Genomic DNA, 24,172 nt, shown 5'->3' on the forward strand with positions numbered 1-24,172 from the left:
TTATTCTGGGAAGTTCCCCCAAAAGACCCTTGGTTCTTCTTTAAAAGTGAGGCATGTTATAACGCTGATGGTCTTCGTCTTGTTGGGGTCACCACTGCTGTGATGAATTTATGGGTGCAACCGTCCAGAACCCAGCGTCTCACAGCTCCTTCCCATCCTCCAGCTCTTCCATTCTATCCTTCCTCCTTCCATTCTACAACATCCTCCAAGCCTTAGACTAGGTAATAGAGATGTCCTGAGTCCTGAGCACTCAACTGTCACTGATTCTCAGCACGCCCACCAATTAGAAGTCCCTGCAATGAGCATCTTCCACTGTTAATGGAAGCTTCTCTGAGCAAGGCTGAGCGCAGCACTAATTTATGGTATACACAGAAATATTTAGAGGACAGCCTGATACTGTGTCCACTTAGCAGAACAGCAGTAGTAGGTTCCTTATAGAGCCAGGTTTACAGTACCAGATATGAGTTTTTTTCTGTAGAGTGGGCTTAAAAAACCTAACCATGCAACAGTTAGTTACTCCTATAACTGCCATACCACTGTTGTCATCATTTATGCCCTGGCAATGCCCTAGCATGCAAGGACAGCCTGTTTATGGCAGTTTTCTGTCCAGTTGTTCCTATCCTGGGCAGTCCTAGATGCTTGTGTTACTGTCGTACCCAAGGTTCCATAGTCTTCCTTTATGCTGTCTAGCCATAATTTTTTGGGTCTTCCTATTTGCCTTATTCCATGATGATGATGATGATGATGATGATGATGATTGCCATGCCACTATTGTACAAGCAGATTGATCTTATCTACCAGGTTGATACTATGGTTTTAAGGGCTCATGGTTGCATAAGATTGTTGTTGGCTTTTGTCCTCTTGCTGTATGCGTCACCCACTTCGGTGCTGTGCAATCTCTTCAGCAGGAAGAAAGGTGGAGGCTCAGCTCCAGCTTGATTCCTTTATATGGTACAGCTAAAGAGCATATAAAGTAATGGCGTTATCTAATTCTGGAGGTCAACCAAGAGAAATGCAAGAGCTTTTATTGTTTGAAGGGCCGCTGGGGCATTCCTGACTACAATATATAAAAAGATGGTGGGGCTCGTTAGCTCTCATCCATTCCAAAGGAGCTATAGGTGGTTAAAGATGGGTCCTATTTACATGAATTTGTAGCCACTATGGTATACATTGTCCCTGCTCATGCAAGATACTCTACACTCATGGTCATGCAGATAACCCTCATTAAATACAATCGCGCGCGCGCGAACACACACACACACACACCATTAAGAAGGGAACTTGGGAAGAGTTTCTAGGTGAGGGAAAGAAACAAGAGAATGTAATGATCAAAGAACACTTTATATATATTAAATAAATTAAAGAATGAGGCACACAAACAAGACAAAAACACTGCAGATAATCAATACATCATCAAAAGTTCGAATAGCATAGGTAGGTGCTCTTAGTATGGATCTCATTGTACCATGGTTGGTTGTTCAGCTGGGCTATTATTGGAGAAGTTTCTTAATGACATTATAAATGGATTCCTTAATTGCTGTCTGAGAAAACTGCTTAGGGCACATATATGATTACTAGTATTTGTGGACTGTGCTATGTAAGCAGGCTGAGTTTCTTACTAGTCATGTTTAGACTTTCAAATACACGTGTGTTTGTCAACCGAGGGCCCATGCTTCTTTGCCATAGTACCTCACCTCTTAATTTGAAATCTCACCATTTGTTTTCCCTCAGGAAAGAAATCATTTAGCTTCTAGCAAGAGAGAGAGAAATATTTGGGATCTAATGGCTTCATCTAGTCTCCACATGCTTCCAATTCTCACTAAATTCCCACCTTCCTGGGTATATGTGGCTTCTGGTCACCAAATCTTTCTGGGTTTGCTAGCACTTTGCTTCACTTTTTCTTGTAATTTATTCCTTGTATTCAGAAAAGTAGGTGACAATCTCTCTTTTACTGATCTTCTCTCCCTCTATTATCTATGCCTGAATGGAGAGAGATGTGTTTTTCTTCCATAATTTCCAGTTTAGCTAGATGTGAAGAAATGGTCGTGAGAGAGAAGTTGATACATGAGTCTGGTGGGTTTTTTCCACTTTGTTCTTGGCCCCTGCTATAACCAAAGTTGAAAACAAATGTGGCCTGGAAGAGCACTTTCTAGCACTGTAGGGTCTGCTAGATATAGTTTCCGAATGATCAGCCAGATGACGATGGTGATGATGATGGTCCTAGTGGGAGTTACGGTGATAAGTAGCCCTCGTGAAGTCCTCCGAATGGGCTGGCATTTTGTTGAGTTCTTTGTGTACTTTATCTGCCTTTGTTCTTGTATGAACAAAAGAAGTAGATACTTAAAGAGGTTATATAACATGCCCCTGTAACAAATGGCAGGCCCGTGTTTAAATCTCATTCTGACTTTAAAAACCTTCCTCCCAATGGCTACATCATCTAGCTCCTATACATTGCTAAAATGAGGATTTTCAATGAAAGGGCAAGTATAAAAACATTCATGATTTGAGAGGCTTTCTATTACATCCAAGCTATTAATTGACATAATAGTAGAAAAGGTTTGACTAAAATAAGAACCTTCTCCAATGCATGGATATTGTCTCTTTGGTAGGCCTTTCCAAGACATGGTAGTCTTTATTATATAAGTTTAGGCAATGTTATTTGAACTCTATCACTTTCCCATATTGTAAAATAAATATACTGACTATATCAATGGCTAGAGACACATACAGTGAATGGAAGCTATGTCTATATAGCACCAAATACTTGGAAGGTGAATACCAGTCAAAGCATGTTAAAAGGAGATTTGTAACCAAAGCATACTTTGAAATTGTGAAAAGAGACTCTGTGTTGTGAAGAACCTTCACGGGTCTGTTTTGGTTTCAAACATGGCTAGGGAAGCATTAGGATTAAATTTCAATTATGGGCTCTGTGTTACCTTTGCCACCAACTTCAACTCAACTGCTCTTGCTTGTTGCTCCCCACCCCCCATTTTCTGATAATGAACTCATCATTTGGATTCTCTTATTGTTTTGCGACTTTTAAATAAGATTGTTTATGTAAGATTTACCAATAAATTTGACACCCATAATCCTTGTGTGCACAACCAGCTCATGCTCCCTTATATAAATGGACAATTTCTTTCTGAAATCGTCTCTTCTTAAGTGGTTAGGATGCTTCCAGTTTGAAGGTATTATGAGTGGGGGAATTGTTAATATGCACATACATATGTCTTGAAGCATAAAATCACAGATTTCTATGGGGAATACAAGAATGGCAGCAAGAATTATGTGTATCACTTGTTTCACTAGATGAGAGAGGCTTGGACCAAGTGTTTGAAAAGTGTGAGAGAGTTCTTGATTCTCTGAATCTTAATAAAATACTTGGTATTTTGGTCATTCCCCATCCGTTTGTTTCAAATATGGAGGCTCATTCATGCAATCACTGTGTTTCCATAGTACGAGTGGAAAGTTAAGAACATATTAATACACACACACATATTCAAATGTCCACTTTATATATTAGACGTGTGAAATTTCCTCTTGTCACACTTCTTAAAAGGTATTTCTAAATGACATTGACCTCACTCTTTGGAAAACCAAAGGCCACATACGTCAGAGTACTTGCCACACCGTAACAAAGGCAATAGAAACTTTACCCATTAATTACTGACCACATGCTTATAAATGGCACATTTGATAGCATATCATAGCTTATCTCAAGTTATTATTTGTAATCCTGTGGAACATCAAGACATCCAGGAAACTGTATAGAATGCAAACCTTAGTTTGGATTCAGTATCACTATTGTTGTTTGGGTTGGGCATCCTTTGCTAATGTCTTTGTACTATGATGCTGCCCTCGAAAGTTGGTTTCCTTTCAACTCTTCCTGTGCATCAGGGAGAAGATAGTGTTTTCTTCGGGCCATTCACCGAAGTGCTACTTTGTCTTGAAAGAGCCTGAAGACCTTGGCAGATTTTGCATCACTAATCTCCGGGCTATCCCTTTGTGACTTTGTGATGAAGAGGCAAGTACACTGACACTCTTATCACGGGAGGAGACAGATCTCCCTGTGAGAACGTGACCATTTCTGTACAGACAAGGCACGAAGCTCAGAACAGAACACAGGCTCTGTGCTAGCTCCTATGCTAATGTCTAAAGCCCTGGACAGGGTATTAACTTTTATATGCGTGAAACATGAGCCCAGTCTGCCACACGATTGCTAATAGCAACTGGCTAGAACATTTCGTTTTTCTTTTCAAAGGAAAAGATACACAATGAAATTATATATGCCTTTGCACACACAGTTCTAAGGAGTTTTATTAAAAACCAGAAAATACTCTTTCGCAAACCTCATTAACTCTCCTAATCCCCTAAGTGATCGTTGGTGTTCCTAAACCGACCAAACCAATAATTTATATCCGTGCCTCAATACCTAGACCCCATATGTTCTTCCTTCTCACTGCTCCCTCGCCCTCCCTCGGGCTCAGCAGTAAGATGTGAAGCTTAGCGCGGTAGGTCGGTGTCTGAACATTCCGTGCCAGTGCCCCATCTCATCTGGAACTCCTGCCTCACACGCTTCAAAGTAATTTTAACAACCTTCATAATATTAGCTTATTTTTTAAATTCTTCATCCGATGGTTCCTTTTCCAATGAAGCTCAGAAAATGATACACAGAAACAAATATGAGACCTTAAAATTCACTCTACTCATGGGTTGGATTTACAATCAAGAGCTTTCGTTTCTAGCCATTAGTCCAGTGGTCCTTTTTAAGGTAGCATAATGTGACTGTAAGGAGTTTGAACTGGCCATGTTTGAATCCAGACTTTGTGCTCACCAGCTGAATTACATGTGGCTTGTGAATAAGGCTCTCTGTGCCTCAGTATCCCCAGAAAATGAAATGTGTGTAATAATAATGTGAAGAATCATTGAGATAATGCATACATACATACGTGTGTTTGTGTTCTTAAAAACCATGCTTAGTTAACACCAAGGTTCAAGAGATGCTACCTCTATTATTTTTCCTCATGATTCAATAGCAGAAATAGTAAAATCAGTAAGTAACCCTTTAAAATTACTAAATATTATAATACTAGCATAATGTTAATTAAAACACCATCCAGCTTAGCTCTTTTATCTTCATGAAGTCAATGTCACAGCTCGATGCTGTGGAAACACACATAACATTCAGCTTCTTTTCTGAACCCATAATCATAACTCCTACTTCACTTAGTATACCTATATCTAAGAAAAGTGAATGACCTTTGGATAGAGTACCACACTCAGCAGGAATCACTGATATATAAAGGCAAAATGAATGTGTCCTGGAATCTTGAATTGAACTTCTAGAGCAGTTTTAAAGTTATCAGGCTTAGAAAAGATTTTTAAAGAAAAGAACATTATAATGTGTTTGATCAGAGAGGGAAAAAGGGGGGGGCACCAGATGTAAAGTATTCTTTGGGGAAAAGGGTGTGTTCCCAGAAATTAACAGATAGGTGATTAATAGTGAATGGCTAGAGGCGTTAGCTGATTGATTACAGCAGAGAGAGAAAGTTAAATTCAGATGGAGGTCATTCATTTATCAAGTATGTATTGTATGACTAGGAATTGGGCCAGGTTTAGAGACTGACATATGGACAAATATGTCAGGGATAGAAATAGAAGGTGGCTCTTAAATGACATCACTATGTGCTATGTGTGCATGCCTACCAAGGCTAACAAGGAAGAGGAAAAAAATGGATTCTTTTTTTTCTGAGACAGGGTTTCTCTGTGCAGTTCTGGTTGTCCTGGAACTTGCTCTGTAGACCAGGCTGACCTCCAGTCTACAGAGATTCACCTGCCTCTGCCTCTGCCTCCCGAGTGCTGGGATTAAAGCACTGCACCGCTACTGCCAGGCAAAGATTCTTAAAGAATGTCTATTCTCCCGTTCTTCCAGAGAGGAGAAGTCTCTGATCTGGGGCTTTCAGGAAGCAGAGGGAAGGATGCAGAGGATTAGCTGGCAGTTGTCCAAGAGAAACACGGCAGTGTGAGAAGCTTGAGTGTGGTCGCAAACAGTTTACACTCAATGGCTTACAGACAGTGGGGAAATAAGGAGCAATGCATCATGAACTACTAGCGATGTTGGGTTGCTGAGGCGCTTGGGTGTTTTGTTTGTGTTTTTAATGACACTGGGCATTGCTCCTGGGTGACTTCATCCGAGGACAGAGCCATCAGTCCCTATGTGAAGGGCTTGCTTACACTTTCTCTCACATCTTCGAAAATGATCGTTTAATCCTTTGACTGGGAAGCTTCCCAGATAATAGGCGTCATGATCTGTGATTCTGAAAAAAAAAAAATGTTGAGTTGAAGTACCCTTGTGAGAACTTTTAACTTTACTCTTTGTACTCTTTGCTTGATATGTCCGAAACCAAAACAAGGATCCTGTGGCTCAGTTGCCACGATTTAGGCTTTGTTGATACATCAGGGCTTGATTAACCACACGTCACACGAGGAAAAGACATTTATTTGGCTTTTAGGTATGATGTTCCTTGTAGTGAGACTACGTGTTCTAAAAGTGTTCTCAAGTGTGTGACCTTTCAGGTTTGAGTGATCCTGGTTTGGAGTTGGATGAGGGGGAGGGCTGGGAGTCTACTGGGAGTCTAATCGTGCTAAAGAGACAAAGAGACTTCAGCTGAGAGTCCTCACGAGGTAATTCAGTAGTTATTTGTAGAGTCAGAGAGGCGGAAGTCGGTGACTTTCAGAACGACGTGAGAGGAGGGCTCAAGGATTCCTGGCTTCACAGCCTTTGTGAATAATGGTAGCTTCTATTCTAAATATGGGGCCAGGAGCTACTGATTGGGTAAACAGCAACATTATGAGGATAGAGTTTGAGGTGTCTGTCCTTATCCAGGAGAAATCTGTAGACTGTGAAAGAACAGTCTAAGTTGGAGACTTCAGCAGAGAAGTTGATATGTTTTCTAGTCTGGAGGATAAATATACTCACAGGGATAAAGAATGAGAAAAGAGAGGGAAGAAGCCAAGCTATGTCACTTACATGAAGAAGAGGATGAAAATCTGGGAGACGGACAGGGTTCTCCAGTCTAAGGTAGAAGAGAATGCTGTACATTTGAGTTATTGGAAAAATATTTAAGATGCAAACATTATACAAGCTAGGCGTGAATAGACACATGATGTAGGGAAGAGAGAAAATAGGTAATATAGATTCTGGGAAGGGACACATGTTCAGACAAGTCTTAAAGAGAGAAACATGCAAGACTTGCCCCAGAGGCTTAGGAGGCAGAGGTGTACAAAACTGAGCAAAATGTAGCCTCTGAAATCACACTCCTCAGGTCTGAATAGGAAGCTTTGAATAAGTGACTAAAGGTGATTGAATATTGAATTAGCTGAGGAGAAGTCTTGGAATAAAGAGAGAGAAGTTCACAATAGAAAACATAAAAGAATAAATAAAATAATGGGATGTGAAAAATATGGTAGAAATAGAATATGCAAAGGCAGAAAAGTAATGAAAACCCTCTACTGACACAAGGAGTAATTCAAATCCTCAGGTTAAAATGTCCACCATAAGGTAAAAAGGATACAGATGTTGGCATGTATTGACGGAATTCTGGAATTCCAAAAATAAGAAGTGAATCCTAAAGGTACTTCAAACTCAAAGAAAAAAAAACCTTTCAAAAGCATCAGACTTTTCATCAGCAAGACTGGAATCTGGAACAGACGAGGGTGATGCTCTTGATAGCCAAACTGGCAAGATCAGGGGAAACTAAAGATGTATTTAAGCATGTAAAGACCAAGTTTACAAATGTACTCCCTACATGCCTTTCCTAATTTAGGAAAAAAAATGAACTGGGAATGTCCTTAGGCAAACAAGGTATACAAAAAAGCAACAGGAATCAGTAGAATAATTAACCTAGTGTACAAGGAGTGCAGGGGACTACCCAGGTGCTTTATGGACACCAATCTCGATATGGCAGCAGCCCAACAGGCTTAGAAAGCAGACAGCCCGCATTAGAAAGAGTTCTTAGCAAGTTCTTAGAAAAATGATTTTGAGAAGAAAGGAGACAACACACATCAAACTTTAGTTTTAAGAGGCTATAACAACTAACTTCATTGAGCTTATAGAATGATCTAGAATTAATTATGATATCATTATTATACTGAGCCATTCTGAAAGTACATATGCCTTTTTAAGTTAAAAATTTGAATTAATGCCTTGTAATATTGCTTAGAGGATTGCATATTTTATGGAAATTATGCAATGTTCTTTCATTTTCTAACTGCTACATAGAAGACCTATGGTGGAAATTTAGTTTACAACATTCAACTTTTCTTATAAAGTATGTTTTGTGCTTCTTATACATCCTAGGTAATTCCTTGAATTTTGAGTCAGTGGAAATGCAGTTATTTTGCCCAACTCTTTCAAACATCATCACTGTGCAATTGATCTTCATGTTTGATTGCTCAAATTATAGCTTTTCAAACAACATTAAACCATATTTGAGACAATGGACAACCTTTTCTTGTCTCTGATTAGTTTCATCATTAATTGTAAATGTTGGATCAAAGCTTTTGTTTTTATGATAGAAAATTGTTTTCAGTCTTTAGTGAATAAATAACTCTATTGTACTTTACTGTAAGTCTGCTGGTAAATAAAGTGGGTTATATTATTGACAGCATTAAATAATCGGATAAAAATTATGCATTCAATTTTATAGTAGAGGGACTTTGATAGCAGATAAATGCAATGCTTTGAAAGACTAAACCAATAACAGAATAAGTGTAATACTGAGGGCAAATAAAAGGCTTTCAACCATCCAAAATTGATTATATGACCATATGAACAGAGGTTTTCTACTATAGATGACTTTGTATGTTACTAGGATTTTCATTACTGGAACAAACATTCAAGATAATCTACTCATAAAAGAAAAGGTTGATTTAGCCTAAAAGCTTTAGACAATTTCTGTCATTTTCTATCGGCCCTTTTGTCTTGGGGACAATGACAAGGGAACATATACTAGAAAGAATGCATGGCAAAGCAGAGCTGATCACTTGATAGCCAGGGTGCAAGGTAACAGAGGGAGGAAGAGCCTGGGATCAAGCTACCTTCAAAGTACATTACCAACGGCAAGAAGGCTTCCCATGAGGCCACACCCCTTAACAATTCCACCACTTCCAGTTGCAACAGGCTGAAGATAACGTCTTTATCATGTGGCCCTTTAAGGGATGTTTAGGATCCAAACTACAGCACATGACTTTGCTGCAAAGCATGGGTATCACTTAGACATAGGAGGACTTTATGCCTTCTCCCTATTGTTCTATTCACAATAAATGCAAAAAGCATGATAACCAACAGTTTAAAAATTCATTTGGACTTGAATGTGATTAAAACTATCTAGCACATAATCTTGGGATGTTAGTAAAGACCGTTGTTTATCATCTGTTTCACAATAACTGACAAGTAGCATTGAGACATTCCACTTTTAAGACACTACCTAGATTTTCCGCATTCAATATGACCATAAATTCAGGCACTACCTCCTTTATTTTACAATTCAGATCTTGAATTATAGTATGACCCATGATCGATGTGGCAGGATTAAGTGAAACACTAGGAAAGCCTGTCATCTGTCCCATAGGAATCTGACACCCATTCCTGTCCTGATCCTACTGGATTTTATTAAACTTCAAAGAAGATCAAACCAGGCATCGTGTGGACCTTCGCTGTCCTTCTAAGAGCTGTTTGGGCTCTTGCTTTGCATGTGGCCTTTTCCCGTTTAGCAGCCAAGCGCTTGTTGCCACAGGAGTGCTACAACTTGAGTGGTGAGCCTCAAACAACCACGTGAGGACTACTGTAAATGGAGAGACCCTGCTTGACCCTTTGACAGTGGTGCGGAGGACCAAGGAAAGGGCAACCCAGACAATGGGAGAAGTCGCAGTTCTGAGAACCCATTTAAGAGTTCCAAGCAGGGCATCACAGGGTGAGGAGTTTGCCAGGATTCCTTGTGATTTATGGTGCTAGCCCTACTTTATGCTAGAAAGGATTACAGAGACTGATTCAGAGATAAGACAAGGAACCCACAGAGACCCTGGGTTCTGCCTATCTCACTGGAGTTACATAATCTAACCTCCATTCCAAAATATGCAACTACTGTCTTACTATGAGATTTACAATGACAGATTCTGAGGTCGTGCAAGAAATACACCAGAAGGAAGTACTAGAATTAGGTCAGTGGCTTGAGTCCTGGCTCCTAAGCAACCTCAACTTCTCTGACCACAGGATGAGACTGAGACTAATGAAAGTGTGTGTGTGTGTGTGTGTGTGTGTGTGTGTGTGTGTGTGTCTATGGCTTCCCTGTTCTGCGTACCATATCCTCAATAGAGCTTTAGCTGTACACATTGGAAGATGGCTTATACAGCCCTTAGTTCTTTGTCATTCCCCCTCTGCAAATATTTTCTTAAATATTTCAACATTTGTGCATTTACTTCTTTATTTGGGGACAGGTACGCACATGCCACCACATGAATGTGCTGGTCAGAGAATAGCTTGTGGGAGTCAGTTTTCTCCATTGTGTGGGCTCTAGGAACCAGACGACCATCTTCAGATTTGAAAAGCAGGTATCCTGAACCATCTGAGCCATCTCACTAGCCGCGAACTGTCAAATTTTAGAATAAAAAGTCAATGAGAAAAGACACAGTTGCATTTTTTAAATTTTAAATTATATTTTCTTTTCTGGAAAATTACCAATGCAATGATAAGCATTGGATTGTGGAATAATGCATGCCTCATCTTGGTATATCTCATTTTCTGTATTTTTAAGTATTTCTACCACAGGCTCTTGATATATAGTTTTAATATATAAATGACAGATAGCATACTAATGCCATAAAATGCTTTAAACTAACTATAGAAAAGTTATTCATCTTATTTTTGCCTGCTTGCCCTTTCTTCCTTTTTTCTTTCTTTCTTTATCCCTTTCTCCCTCCTACTCTCTCTACCTCCTTCTCTCTCTCCCTCCTTTTTTCTCTCTCTCCCTCGTTTTCTCTCCCTCTTTCCCCCTTCTCTCTCTCTACCTCCTTTTCTCTCTATCTTTCCCTCCTTCTCTCTCTCTCTCCTTCTCTATCTTTCCCTCCTTCTCTCTCTCCTTCTCTATCTTTCCCTCCTTCTCTCTCTCTCCTTCTCTATCTTTCCCTCCTTCTCTCTCTCTTCCTCCTTCTCTCTCTCTCTCTCTCTCTCTCTCTCTCTCTCTCTCTCTGTGTGTGTGTGTATGTGTGTAAGCCAAATAGCAGACGTAGATGTACTTCTTTAGCAGCTATCCACCTTGAATTTTTGAGACAAGCACTCTCATTGTTCTAGAACGTACTAAACAGATTAAAATGGCTGGCCAGCAAGTCAAACTGCCTCTGCCTCCCCAGTGATGGGATTACAAGCATGCACCATACCAGGTGGTTATTTTGTTCTGTTTTGTTTTATTTTACGTGGGGCTTGAAATTCTTCATGCTTGTGCAGAAACACTTTACCGAGTGCACACACCTCTAACCTCTGTTTGTCAAGTTTCTTGTAGCTGTTGATGTACAATTTTTATATTATGAACAGTATTTCATTGGATACTGTTGTGTATGCTTGGTATGCATGGCACTTATTTTGGAGACGGAGTCTGCTATATAGTCATGGTGGGCCTGATGTTCACTATGTTGTCCATTCTAGCCATGAACTTGAAGTTATTCTTAGCCTTCTAAATACTTGGCTTATAGACATCCCCCCATCATACCCAGTTAGTATTGCATTGATTTTTAAGTTGGTTAATTAGTAATAAAGATGGAGAAAACAATAAGCAAAGATAGACATAAGAGAAGGTATTGGAGGGACCAGAATCATTTGCTTCTAGAGTACAGAATAGATATCAAATTTAAAAATTCTTTGATCCACTGCCGAGTACAGGATTTCAGAAATTCAGAGGTCTGGAAGTCTTAGCAAGGGTCCACACTATACATAACCAAGATGTATTTTGCTTTCGTTGTTCTTGTACAAGGGGACAGCTCTTTGATCTACAGCAGGACGTTTGCTATCTCAGAGTATACCTGATGCTCCGATGGGTAGAAGGGAAAGACTCATGGCTGATCTTATTCTGAAATTTCCCTGCCCTATTGCTACAGTGTTTTCTGAATGTAGGCAACAGATAGGCATGCACTGACGCTCTTAGAAGTGTCTGAGTAAAGAAAATCGTGAGAGTTCCTGCCAAGTCCTGAAATTCAGCTGTCAACCCTGTGGGTGTAGAGTGTATTGGCCTCAGCTGCCAGCAAGCCTTTTACAACTCAAGCCAAATGAGAGAAAAACAAGAAAATGGGGGAGCTCCCTTCATTATTTAAAAGACAAGTTTTCTAATAACTAAGGTATTGTTATTATTTTGTTAAATACTTATTCTATGCAGACATTATAAGAGCTTTGTAGTCATGCTTTGCAATTTTCCAAAGTATCATATAAAAGCTATTACAGCATTACAAATACAAAAATAAATAAATAAAAAAAAACAAAAAAAAAATCAACAAAGACCAGAAAGGTTAAGGAATTCAAAATCCCAGCTTTTAACAACATACTGGAAAGAAATTTATTTGGTAATCAAACAGATTTATATGAATTTCAATGAATCAGAGACAGATTACTGCTTCGAATATTAACAGTTTTATTAGATAATTGAAATGATAAATTAAAAATATGATCATGTACATTGCATACAAAAGTAATTTTTACTTCTACTATCTTAATTTTAGAGTGGGGAGCAATAGAACGACGGGGCAGAATGAATGAGTTGAGGTGTGTTATCTGAAACCTGAGTTATTTGACATGTTCAAGGCAAGGAAATGATTATTATGAATACAAAACGACAACAGGAATGTAATACCATCTGCTAGATAACAATTCTTTGTTCTTATCCAAGAACATTTGTTCCAACTTGAGAGTAATAAGATACTTACCAAACTTTCCCAGTGCCTGAACTCTTCATAACTGTCAGGTTCGTAAAGATGACGTTTATAGTAACCGGGCATTCCTCAATTTCCTTACAGTCACTGTTGATAGGGCGAGCTTTCTCTTTTCTGCGTCCCTTATTGTCACTGACTGCTGAAAATAGCCCAGTTGGCATTCTCAGTGCTTACATAGCAATATCCTCAAACCTAATAATGTACCCAGAATACAGATTAGGGACCTTTTCTTTGAGGTCTCTTAAGTATGTGTTCTCTAGATTTAGACCCCAGGGTTTTGCTAATGGGAGTAAGTTTTCCTTTTATTTGCCAAGAGGCTCCCCTTATGGCTGAAGAATTGTGCTTCTTTTCCTCTTTATAAATATCAAGGTAAAGTGTATTCTGTTCAGACTGTAAATGGTGCAATAATGGCCATTTAAGACTACATTGATTGCCGGAGTGAGCCAGGGAATTGTGCTTGATTAAACAAGAAAACAAATATTATTTTTTAAAATCTCTTTAGTCTTACTTCTTGTTTTTTTTTCAAGAATCCCCAGAAAATTAATCAATAATTGGAAGTTAAGGCACAATTCTTGATAAGTTTTCTAGAAGGACCTTCAGTGACTGTAAGACTGCCAGTAATCAGGAAGTAAAACCGACAAGGAGATGACCTCCGAAGAGAGTGTCAGTTGCTAATATTGGTTGGTAACTTGGTTTAGTGAGTAAAGGCACATGCCACCAAACTTGACAACCTGAGTCCCAGGACTCACGTGGTAAGAGACAACAGTCCCGTGAGATGCCCTCTGATCTCTCTCTGTCTCTCTGTCTCTCTCTGTCTCTGTCTCTCTCTCTCACACACACACACGCTCACATACATACTCTTTCTCTCTCTCACACACACATATAAATATTTATAAAAAGACAATATTGTGTGATAAAATTACATAAGAAATATCGATATTTTGAAATATAAACAAGTGTTTAGAATGGAAAAACAAGGAAATTAAGTGAATTGTGAGAAATACTTGGGAAATAATCCTCGGAAAGACAAAGCATACATCTGCATCATATTAACTAGAACAGCAGTGGGACGGCCCTAACGCAGTTGTGAGAAGTAATGGGGCTTAAAATGGTTCCATATTAGAAGGTCTTCCCTCTTTGTACTTATTATGAATATGTAGATGATGGGAGAAAATTTTAGGCTTTTTTAAAATTAAAAATACAGCATATTAAAAAATGTCTGTTTACTTGGGAAAAAACATCCAAATTTTCATGAACTGAGTTAAAAAACCATGGAGATTAATGAAATGAAATAAGTTTTAAAACTGAATGTTCTGTTTGAGAGCAACCAAGGTAACTAAGTAGCAATTTTACGTGGTCTCCAGTTTGAATAGGAGGCATCTCCACTACCTAAAAACAGCACACTTAAACAGAAAACGAAATCAGAGCTGAAAAACGGAAGTTTCAGGTAATGTAAAATTGAATGGATTTTTCAAGTGCAAATTTGATCATGTAAGGTGAGCCTAAAAGAAGCCAGACCCAGATTACATGTGGTTTATCCTTTTCCTTTAATTTCCATTCATTATTCCTTTTTAGGTGGGTTCTGCCCATGAGGAATAATTAAATGGCATCTCTTGCTTCGTGCCTCAGGTAGACATAATTAGGAAACTATTGTTTTTCCCAGAAGCCTTGGGATCCTTTCCACAAGGCAATTCAAGGAGCCGTTATCAAAACTTGGGGCTGAAATCTAACGGCATCTCGCATATCTTCTGATCAGTGCTTGTTATCCTTATGCATAGGAAGATAATTCGTATTTACAGGAAGAAGTGAGGAACTGTGCGGTATAATAAAATACCCTCTGAAGGAACCCGGAACACTGTGTACAACCCCTGCTTATGCTCTAATAGCGGAATCTTCAGTCGTGTGTAATTTCTGTAGAACTGATCTCCACGGTGTGCAAGGAAGGGAGTTATTTCTTCTCCATTTCATAACTCCTAAATTTCTCTGTTCTGGAGACATATACAAGTTACTCCTATTTATTACTCCTGTAGGGTAATATATATTACATGCAGACACATATTAACATGAGTGTGTGTGTGTGTATGTGTGTGTGTATGTGTGTGTGTGTGTGTGTGTGTGTGTGTGTGTAACCATCTTTCTGGAGGTTTTCAAAGCAGAAAGCTATCTTTGACAGGTTAGTCATTAGTCTTCATATAATAGCATGGCATTATTTTAACAAATATTCCTTATATTATGAGAAAAATAATTTGCTAGAATGTTGACTCAGTATATATGTTCAGACTGCAGAAGAGTCCATTCAATGTGACTTAAGCAATAAGAGAATTCTTAGATTATAAAACAAGAACCATATGAAAGCATTATCCCATCAATCAAACTCATATCTGTAATCCAAGCTCTTCTTTCTACTCATCTGTCTGTCTGTCTGTCTGTCTGTCTGTCTATCTATCTATCTATCTATCACTTTAGGTCTTAATTATTTTTTTTCTTTTGGATCACAACATATCTAAGTACACTGCATTGTCTTAGGTAGGGTTTCTATTGCTGTGAAGAGATACTATGACCAAGGCAACTCTTATAAAGAAAACATTTAATTGGGGTGGCTCCCTGAAAGTTTCGGAGGTTCAGTTCATTATCATCATGAAAGGGAACATGGAGGCAGGCAGGTAGACATGCTGCTGGAGAAGTAGCCAAGAGTCCTACACCTTGCAGGCAACAGGAAGTCAACTGAGACACTGGGTAGTATTCTGAGCATAGGAAACCTCAAGCCCACCGCCACAGTGATGCACGTCTTCCAACAAGGCCATACCCACTCCAATTAGTGACACTCTCTATGAGGTTATGGGGGCCAAGTCCATTCAAACTACCACATGTGTTCATAAAAACTTCCCTTGTACCCCTCATTGAGAAAGATAGATCCCATCTCAAAAGTACCCAAACAGGTTTTTCCTTCTGAGGTTTCTGTTGGAATGAAATTCATCAGGCACTCATATTTTAGCTACTTACTGGCAGGAGAAATGTCAGGAAATCGGTGACACCAACCATGGTTCAGCTGGAACTGGAAGGGGCCTGATCTCCTTGGAACTGTAAGCAGAAGCTTATGCCTGCAGGGTAGACAGCAGCAGTGTCTTCATGGCTGGGTGCTTACAGACACATTGCCACAACTCCAATCATACTCTTCAACCCCATTTACTCCTCCTCTTCCTCAGCAGCACCTAGAGACTTGCTGCTGATCTTCACAACAGAGTTTCTTTTTAGCATATACAACACTTTGTACTCCTCTCCCCTCTTAGTGTTGAACTCTTTGTCATCTTTTCAAGCAGACAACTCATAGGCAAACCAAACATAATGTATCAACCAAAGGGCCATACTCTAAGAGCCAACATGAGGTCACATAGAAATAATTTAAAAATTGAAAGGGTATATGGTTTTCTAAGATTCACATAGGAACCTAGCAAAGAATGAAGCAATACCTTTTAAACTTATGAGGATATAATTTTTAACTTAAAATTATATGCAGTCTCAATTTTTTGATTGTTATGATAAAATATCATGACCAAAAACAATTAGGGAAGGAAAGAATTCAACCCATCTTATAGCTTGTAGTCCATCATACAAAGAAGGCGAGGCAAGAACTCAAGGGAGAAGAAACCTGAATGCAGGAACTGAAGCAGAGGCCATGGAGGAGTGCTGCTTATTGGCTTGCTCCTCACGACTTGCTTAGCCTTGCCTTCTTATAGGACCTAGTGCGTCCGGCCCTATGGTGCCACCACCCACAGTGAACTGGGTCTCCCACATCAATCATCAACCATACCCATGCCCCCACAGTCTATTTGGTGGGGGTCTTTTCTCAACTTAGTTTTCCTCTTCCCAAATGTTTCTAGCTTCTATCAATCTGACATAAAACTAGGCAGCACATGTGCTAAATCAATCAAACTACTAGTTATCAATGAACATATAAGAATGATTTGCCTCAAATGAATATTTACTCAAGAGCCTATTAGAAACATGCTTACCAAAACAAATGCATGACCTCCAAAACATTATCTTCAGGAAGTAACATCTCAAAGTGAAACACAAAACAGATACGGATGGAAAAAAAAAATAACCATTTCAAGTTAAAGAAATTAATGGGAGAAACCGCTTCAAAAAGAATTTGATATAATTCTTCATTTTTCTGATAAAATTTTTCATTTTTCCTTTTGCATTAGGAAAAGTTGGGAATTGATTTAGAGGTATGCATATAGAAATTCACAGAAGCAAACAAAGGGCAAGAATTTTCAACAAGGAGAGCAAAACTTTCTGGCAACAAAAGCAATAAGAAATGATATGATATGATATGATATGATATGATATGATATGATATGGTATGGTATGGTATGGTATGGTATGGTATGGTATGGTATGGTATGGTATGGTATGGTATGATATGATATGATATGATATGATATGGTATGATATGATATGATATGAGACATGTTATCTGCTCTAAGTTTCCTCTTTAATGGCTTTACAATAACTATTCACCTAATTATACATTGGAACCTCCCTCTTCCACCGCAGAATATCAACAAGTCAATGCCTAAAGGTGACATATTAACAAGTAGCTTATATAATTTTTAGAGATTTGTGGGAACTAGCAGTATATGTCTGTGTAAATTTGCTACAAATAAACCTGAAATTTAAAGAACAGATAGTTTGTACTAAGACAATGTTTAAAACAAACAAGAAGAATATACAAATGCAGCTTTATTTTTGCAAGTAACATTTTCTGATAAACATTTTAAGAATATACCGTCATGTTACAAACAGGACTTCCAAATGTAGAAGTTGGTTTACCATCTCAAGAACAATTTGATTTAGTGCACGTTCATTCTCTTGAAGGTCGTAATTTCCCTGTGGGAAATCTCTCCTAGGATTCTCTAAGGAGAGGGGGTAGAAAGAAATACATGAAACAGTCCCTGGTGGCTTTCTCTGGATGGGAAAATTGTGGAAGAAAGAATAGGGGATCTTTACTGTTTTTTTCTTTTGAGCATGATTGTATGTTTCCAAATAGTGTATAATGAAGCTCAACCATCTTTGAATTTACACATTAGAGAAATAAAGACTTTTTATTTTTTTTTAAAGAAAAAACAAACACTAATCTTCACGCAAAAAAAAAAAACCATTATTGTGGCCACAGCAGATCAGGTTAGTGGTGCCAAAAGGGAACTGTGACTGAAGGTTACCAAGGCCATCTGGAAGTGTGAGTCAGCCCAGGCGCCAAGGGCAACTCTGCACCTCTCTGTGGGTACTAGAATGTAGATGTTCTCTGGATTATGAAGGGATCATGCAAGGGACTGAGAGGGCTTCCCCTGGATAAAGAATGCTTCCTGTCTCAGAACATCACAAGCAGTGAGAAATAGGCAGGGAAAGGTGGCTTCAGATAGAAACTAATAGTTAGGATGGTGGTGTGAGGATCACGGAAATATCCCTACAGTAACATTTAATTCTTTAATTGCATAGTGCCGACTGAAGGGAGCAAGCAAGCTCTTGCATGGTACATGTCTGCTGTTAGTTACATCCCTCTTTTTTTTCTTTTCTTTTCTTTTCTTCTTTTTTTGTCTAATTCTGTGAAATCTGCTAATATTGATGAATCAAGGCTCTCAAGACTCGCACATGTGGGAACGTGCCCACACGCGTGCGTACACATACACACTCAGAGGAGAGAGAGAGAGGGAGGGAGAGAAAGAGAGAGAGAGAGAGAGAGAGAGAGAGAGAGAGAAACAGAGAGAAAGTGCTATATTTTTATGGTACAGAGAATGAAGAGGGAATAAGAATAACTAAAGAGTCTTGAACTGCTTCCTTTCCTTTGTGGGTTAACAGAAGTAGAGAGACAGATTATTTCTATGGCATTATGCCCCAGCTGCACTGATCTATTTGCCGTTCCTCCACGAGATCATTTTCATTATGTTTCCTGGAATTTGCTCGGTTTTTTTTTCTCCCTCCCCTCCTGAGTCTCTTAACAAACTTTTCAACCTAATAAACACCCACATGCTCTTCCAGATAAAGTTGAAATATTTCCTCTAGCGTGAAAATTTCCACAACTAAAAATTAAAATAAAATAAAATTATAGCAGGTGCAATTGAGTGGGCTGTCTGTCCTTTCTTGGGTCCCCACCCTGTCAGTCACCAGGTAGCTTCAGTCTCACATTACAGAGAAGGAAATTGAGACTGAGAGGGCTTAACTGGTTCAAGGTCACACAGCTAGATTTGAAGTCCCAAAACAAACAAACCCAGGATTCCCTCCTTAAAGTACTTTCTCTTTCAAATTAGGCATCACCAACTAACCATGTTGCTGGAGATTTGTTTACACGTTTAGTTGCTCTGTGCTGATGTGTTAATTTCCCAATAGCAGATAAATTGTCGTTTTTTGAAATGCTTTTTAACATGAGATAATTTTTTATTTTACTTATTATTGATATTCTTTGCTCTGTTCTACAGGGTAGAAAATTATAGGTGATGTGGTCATCATTGAACCTAATACCCGGCCTAATGTCTGTCAAACAAAAACTGCTTATTATAGAACAAACAATTGAATGGACATGTGAACAGATATATGTAGCAGAAAATACAAATCTACCTCTTGCAAGCAATATCTATAAAAAAAAAACCTTTCTTGTCCTATTGCCTAGATTAGAAAAAATAATCCTAATGTTTCTCTGAAATGCACTACCAATATCAACAATCAGGTTTGGCCAAATGAAATCTGTACCCAAAGAATTCCACAGTGTATGTGGTGTGAACTAGAATGCTTTTACATTTTGCTCCATAAAGAGATGGAGGTTTTAATAAAGACAGTTGTCAAGCTTCGAATGTTACTCAGAGGTGATCTCTAATCTGGAGATCTGTTAGACAGTTTGAAACCTGGACCATAAGCCAGGTTCTTATATTGTCACTGCAGACTCTATAAGTGAACTTCATTTTGTAGTCTTAGGAGGGCTTCTCGAGTTTTGAGTTATTAAACATTGTCCACTAAACAGTAAACTTCCAAATTCTGTGTAGTCTTCTACTGAAAAAAGAAATTAACAAAACATAAATCATAAAACCAGTTTATGAAGAAGGGACACTTGCTTTGCCCATGTTTCCATTAGTGGTCAGCTGACCTCATTGTCTCTCTCTCTCTCTCTCTCTCTCTCTTTCTTTCTTTCTTTTTTTTTATTTTGCCAACTTGACCCAAGCTAGAGCTATCTTGGAAGAGGGACCTCAATTGAGAAAATGTCTCTTTAAGGTTGGTCTATGATCAAGTCTGTAGAACATTTTATTGATTAACAGTTGTTAAGGGGGGAGGCCCAGATTACTGAGGGTAGTGCCACCCCTGGAGCAGGTGACCCTGGGTACAATAAGAAAGCAGACCAAGCAAACCATAAGGAACAAGACAATCAACATCAGTGCTCCATGGCATTCTCTCGCTCCTCCCTCCAGGTTTCTGCCCTGAGTTCCTGCCTGGATTCTCCTTCATCATATCCTTTAACAGGAAATAAACCCCTGTCTCCTCAACTTGCTCATGATCATAAACTCAAGACGCTTATGGCAGCAATAGAAAAGCAAACTAACTTATTCCCCCTAAAGGCATATTTTCTCTTCTTTTCTTAGCTGCTTCAGGCTGTACTATCAGATATCATATACTGGATTATGTCTAAGCAATAGAATTTATTTCTCAGAGTTCTTGACGTTGGTACCTCAAGATGAAGGCATCAATCACTTCACATCTTATGTGGTCCTAGTCCTTCATAGAAAGCACCGTCTGACCATGTCTTAACACGATGCAAAAAGTAAAGCACCTTCCCAACCTCTTTTATACTGCATGCCATTAGTTCCAATTAGGAGGTCTGTGCTTCCATGACCCAAGTGCTCTGCAAAACTCTATCCCCTAATACCATCATCTTTCTTTTATTATTTTTTGTACCTCAATTTTCTTTTGGGGGTGCAAGCACTTACACTCATAGCTACCTTCTTAGCAAGATTTCAAATACACAACGATGTTGTGGTTCTTCTGGGGTTATCTTGCAAGACAGACCTCATGCCCTCTGACCATCACCTTCCCAGTGTATCTTTCTCCCAGCCCCTGTGTCCATAGCACCACTTTCTCTTCTGTGAGGACTGACCATTTAGATTCTGCATGCAGACAAGGTCGTATAATATTTGGCTTGATGCACCTGGTTTATTTCACATGACACAGTATCCCCCCAAGTTAATCCATGTTATTGCAGGTGAAAGAATTTTATTTTGTTGTTGTTGTTGTTTTGCTTTGTTTAGGCCTGGTTTAGCTACAGTAAATTCTTGCTGTGTAGCCCAAGCTGGCATCCAACTTGTGATCCTCCTACTTCAGCTGAGATGACATGTGTATGCCACCATGTCTGGCCTAGGATCTCCTCCCTTGTAAAGTCTAAATGATATTCTATTCTATGTGTGTGCCACATTTTATACTCATTCCTGCATACATGGACATTAAAATTGTTGCCATATTTTGGCTAATATAACTAATGTTCTAAAGACTGTGAGAAGACAGATGCCTCTTAAGCGCCAAATTTTTATTCCCTTGGGGTATATGGACCAGAAGCTGAATGGCTGGATCAATTTATTTCTTGTTTTGAAAGCAGGGCACTCTGAACTTCTACAACTGAAGTATTTATTCTTGGAAGTCATTCTATTTGTTGGAAAGATGAAAAAAATAAAACTAGTGACTAGAAAGAGAAATAGAAGTCTATCAAGGACAGCATCACCGAGTACGTTAATCTGAGGGTTTCTAATACTGACTGTATTTTTAATTTTTGCTTAAGTAATAATTCGGAGCATATGACTTAGGGACACACTAAGTGAACTAACAAACCAGTTAAATAGAGATTCAGCCTGAGTCGACAAATCACTGACGACTCACTACTGGTGTGACCTGTTTCCTATGTGCTGTATTGAGATAGCATTCTACACTGGGACATAAATGTCCTATGGGACCAAGAAGTAAACTTCAATTGGTCTAGTCCAGCACTAAGATCTTATAGCTTCTTTGGAATCTGTGTGTTACTCTAGTACACAGAAGACAAATAAAAGCCTGGCTAAGACTGTCTGATGGCTAATTCATGGGGTTGACTGTATGGATATCTACATGGGAAGGTCATCTTGGCTAACTGGCCTACCCATTAATTAAAATCATAAAGGGTAGGGATGCATTATCAGCGTGCAGCACAACCTGCTGATTTGAAGGTTTGAAGGTGACAGAAATTGAGTACACTGACTCTCCTCTGTGTCCTCCCCACTCTCACTTCTACGTCACCTCATCTCTTCTTTCCTTTTGACCCTGAGAGAAAATGTTTTTGCTCTCTCATGTTTCTTTACTCAAGGGCAACAGCAACAATGGCAACCAAAACAAACCTCTGACTTCTGGCCACAATCCAGGTCAGGTTGTGTGCAGCCTCTTCCTTAGCGTCGCCTTGGAAATAGCTCTCATCCTGTCACTGGGCTCGGTGGACTTCCCTGTGCTATTCCTTAGCTTGCAATGAGGAGTTCCCTGTCACAGAACAGGGCCTCATCTGTTCTCGCTCGTTTGTAGTTTTTATATCCCACACCCTTGCCACTGCCAAAACCTTATCTTCATTTTAATCTTCTTTTAGACTTTTTTAGTCAGAATTTGAAATTGACTTGTTTAGAAGACCAATATTCTCTCATAGTAGCTTGAGGCATAGAATGGTCAGAGTCGATTTGAGGGTGGTTTTGATCATGGAGATGTGGTTTATAGCCTGCCATTCATAATAGATCACTTCCTAACCTGATTCTGGTTCTGGCCTTAGCCCATTTCAAAAAGTTTTCGAGATGGTTGGCATTTAGACGCAGACCTTGAAATTTAGTAGCCTGAAGGAAAATTTCCAGAGGCACTCAGTGAAGAAACTTGGTAAGGAGCTCTTGGCGATTCTGGGATATTATGTGTAGTTTAGATCCATTCAGAAGCTAACAAGTTCATCATGTAGCAAATGCTAGTGACTTGTCAGCAGTTGGCAAATAGGGTGAAACCTGTCCCAACAGGAATTTTGTAAGAGGTTAAGCAGTGAAACTTTCATCTACCCTGGAAGTGAAGTAACTCACCAGAGATAGGTCATCAATCATAGTTAATGTGTTCAAAACAAGTCATACCTCTTGTGCGGCTCATTGTATTCATCGGCACCGTGGAGGTCAACAGTCCCAAAGAGTCGTTTTGGGCCAAGTTGCCAATAGCCTGTGGTTTGGGCAGCATGCCTAGGCTGTCTTGCTCAAGGATGGTTCTCAGGTAGTTGAACCCCATGGGCCAGTTTCAACCAAATCTGAAAGAACAAAAGGGCAGTCTTGTTTAGAAGGGATGGCATTATATTACATCTTTGAAATGGTTGTCTTAAAAGTCAAACCATGGGGTGAAATGTCTCCTTGAGTTGCCCAGTGCCGGATGGCACAGGTAGAGTAAAAGCCTTAGTTACGGCTCTCACATTGTGCTAGCACACGTCAGGGAAGCAGAAAGGATAAAAGTGTCCTTCTCGTGAGCCTGCGCGTATGCTCTGAGTGTCTATAATGGCAAAACAGGAATGAGCGCCGGAGTAACAAATCATCTAGCCGTTCGTTATAACTCGCCTGATTTCTTTAAACATGACTTTGGAAAGAATTTCAAACACACTGGAAGGCATCGCGAGTAATACAAAGAATGCACGCACACAGCCATCAGCCTGACGTACCACAGCATTTCCCGTCACTCGTTTACGGGACTCTTTTCCTTTCCACGTGTGAACACAGAAATGTACACATTCACGGAGATGTGCATATGCCCCTGTTAATTTTATTTAATGTACTTGAGGAAAGGCTGCACAAATCACTACTTCCCCATCCCCAAACCGTCCAGTAGTTTGAAACACTTACGGATAGAACACTTTTCTACATAACTACAGTGTAGTCTCAAGCATCCGGTGGATTTTCAATTTTTGTTCCTGGCTTGTTTAAAACTTGTTCTAACTTGGGTTCTGAATTATGGACGAAACAAACCATTGGTTGAAGCATAGTGCAAATAACTGGGAGGAAAAATTATATCCCTAACATTTCAAGTTTCGGAAGCACACGGGACACACCAATTGATGAACAGTAACAGAGTATCTGTCCTAGGGATCCACCTGCCTTGCAGGTTCATTTCATGAACAATGCAATGG

General features: G+C 39.2%; 1 protein-coding gene across 9 annotated transcripts in view; it reads left to right on the forward strand.

The window, feature by feature from the left end:
* Pde4d (phosphodiesterase 4D) overlaps window positions 1–24,172 on the forward strand; it is a 1,387,978-nt gene that overhangs the window by 1,288,739 nt on the left and 75,067 nt on the right. The gene's annotated exons all lie outside the window — the stretch shown is intronic.

This window comes from Myodes glareolus, chromosome 15 (assembly GCF_982192425.1).
Source record: "Myodes glareolus chromosome 15, mMyoGla1.1, whole genome shotgun sequence".
Classification (NCBI taxonomy): Eukaryota; Metazoa; Chordata; class Mammalia; order Rodentia; family Cricetidae; genus Myodes; species Myodes glareolus.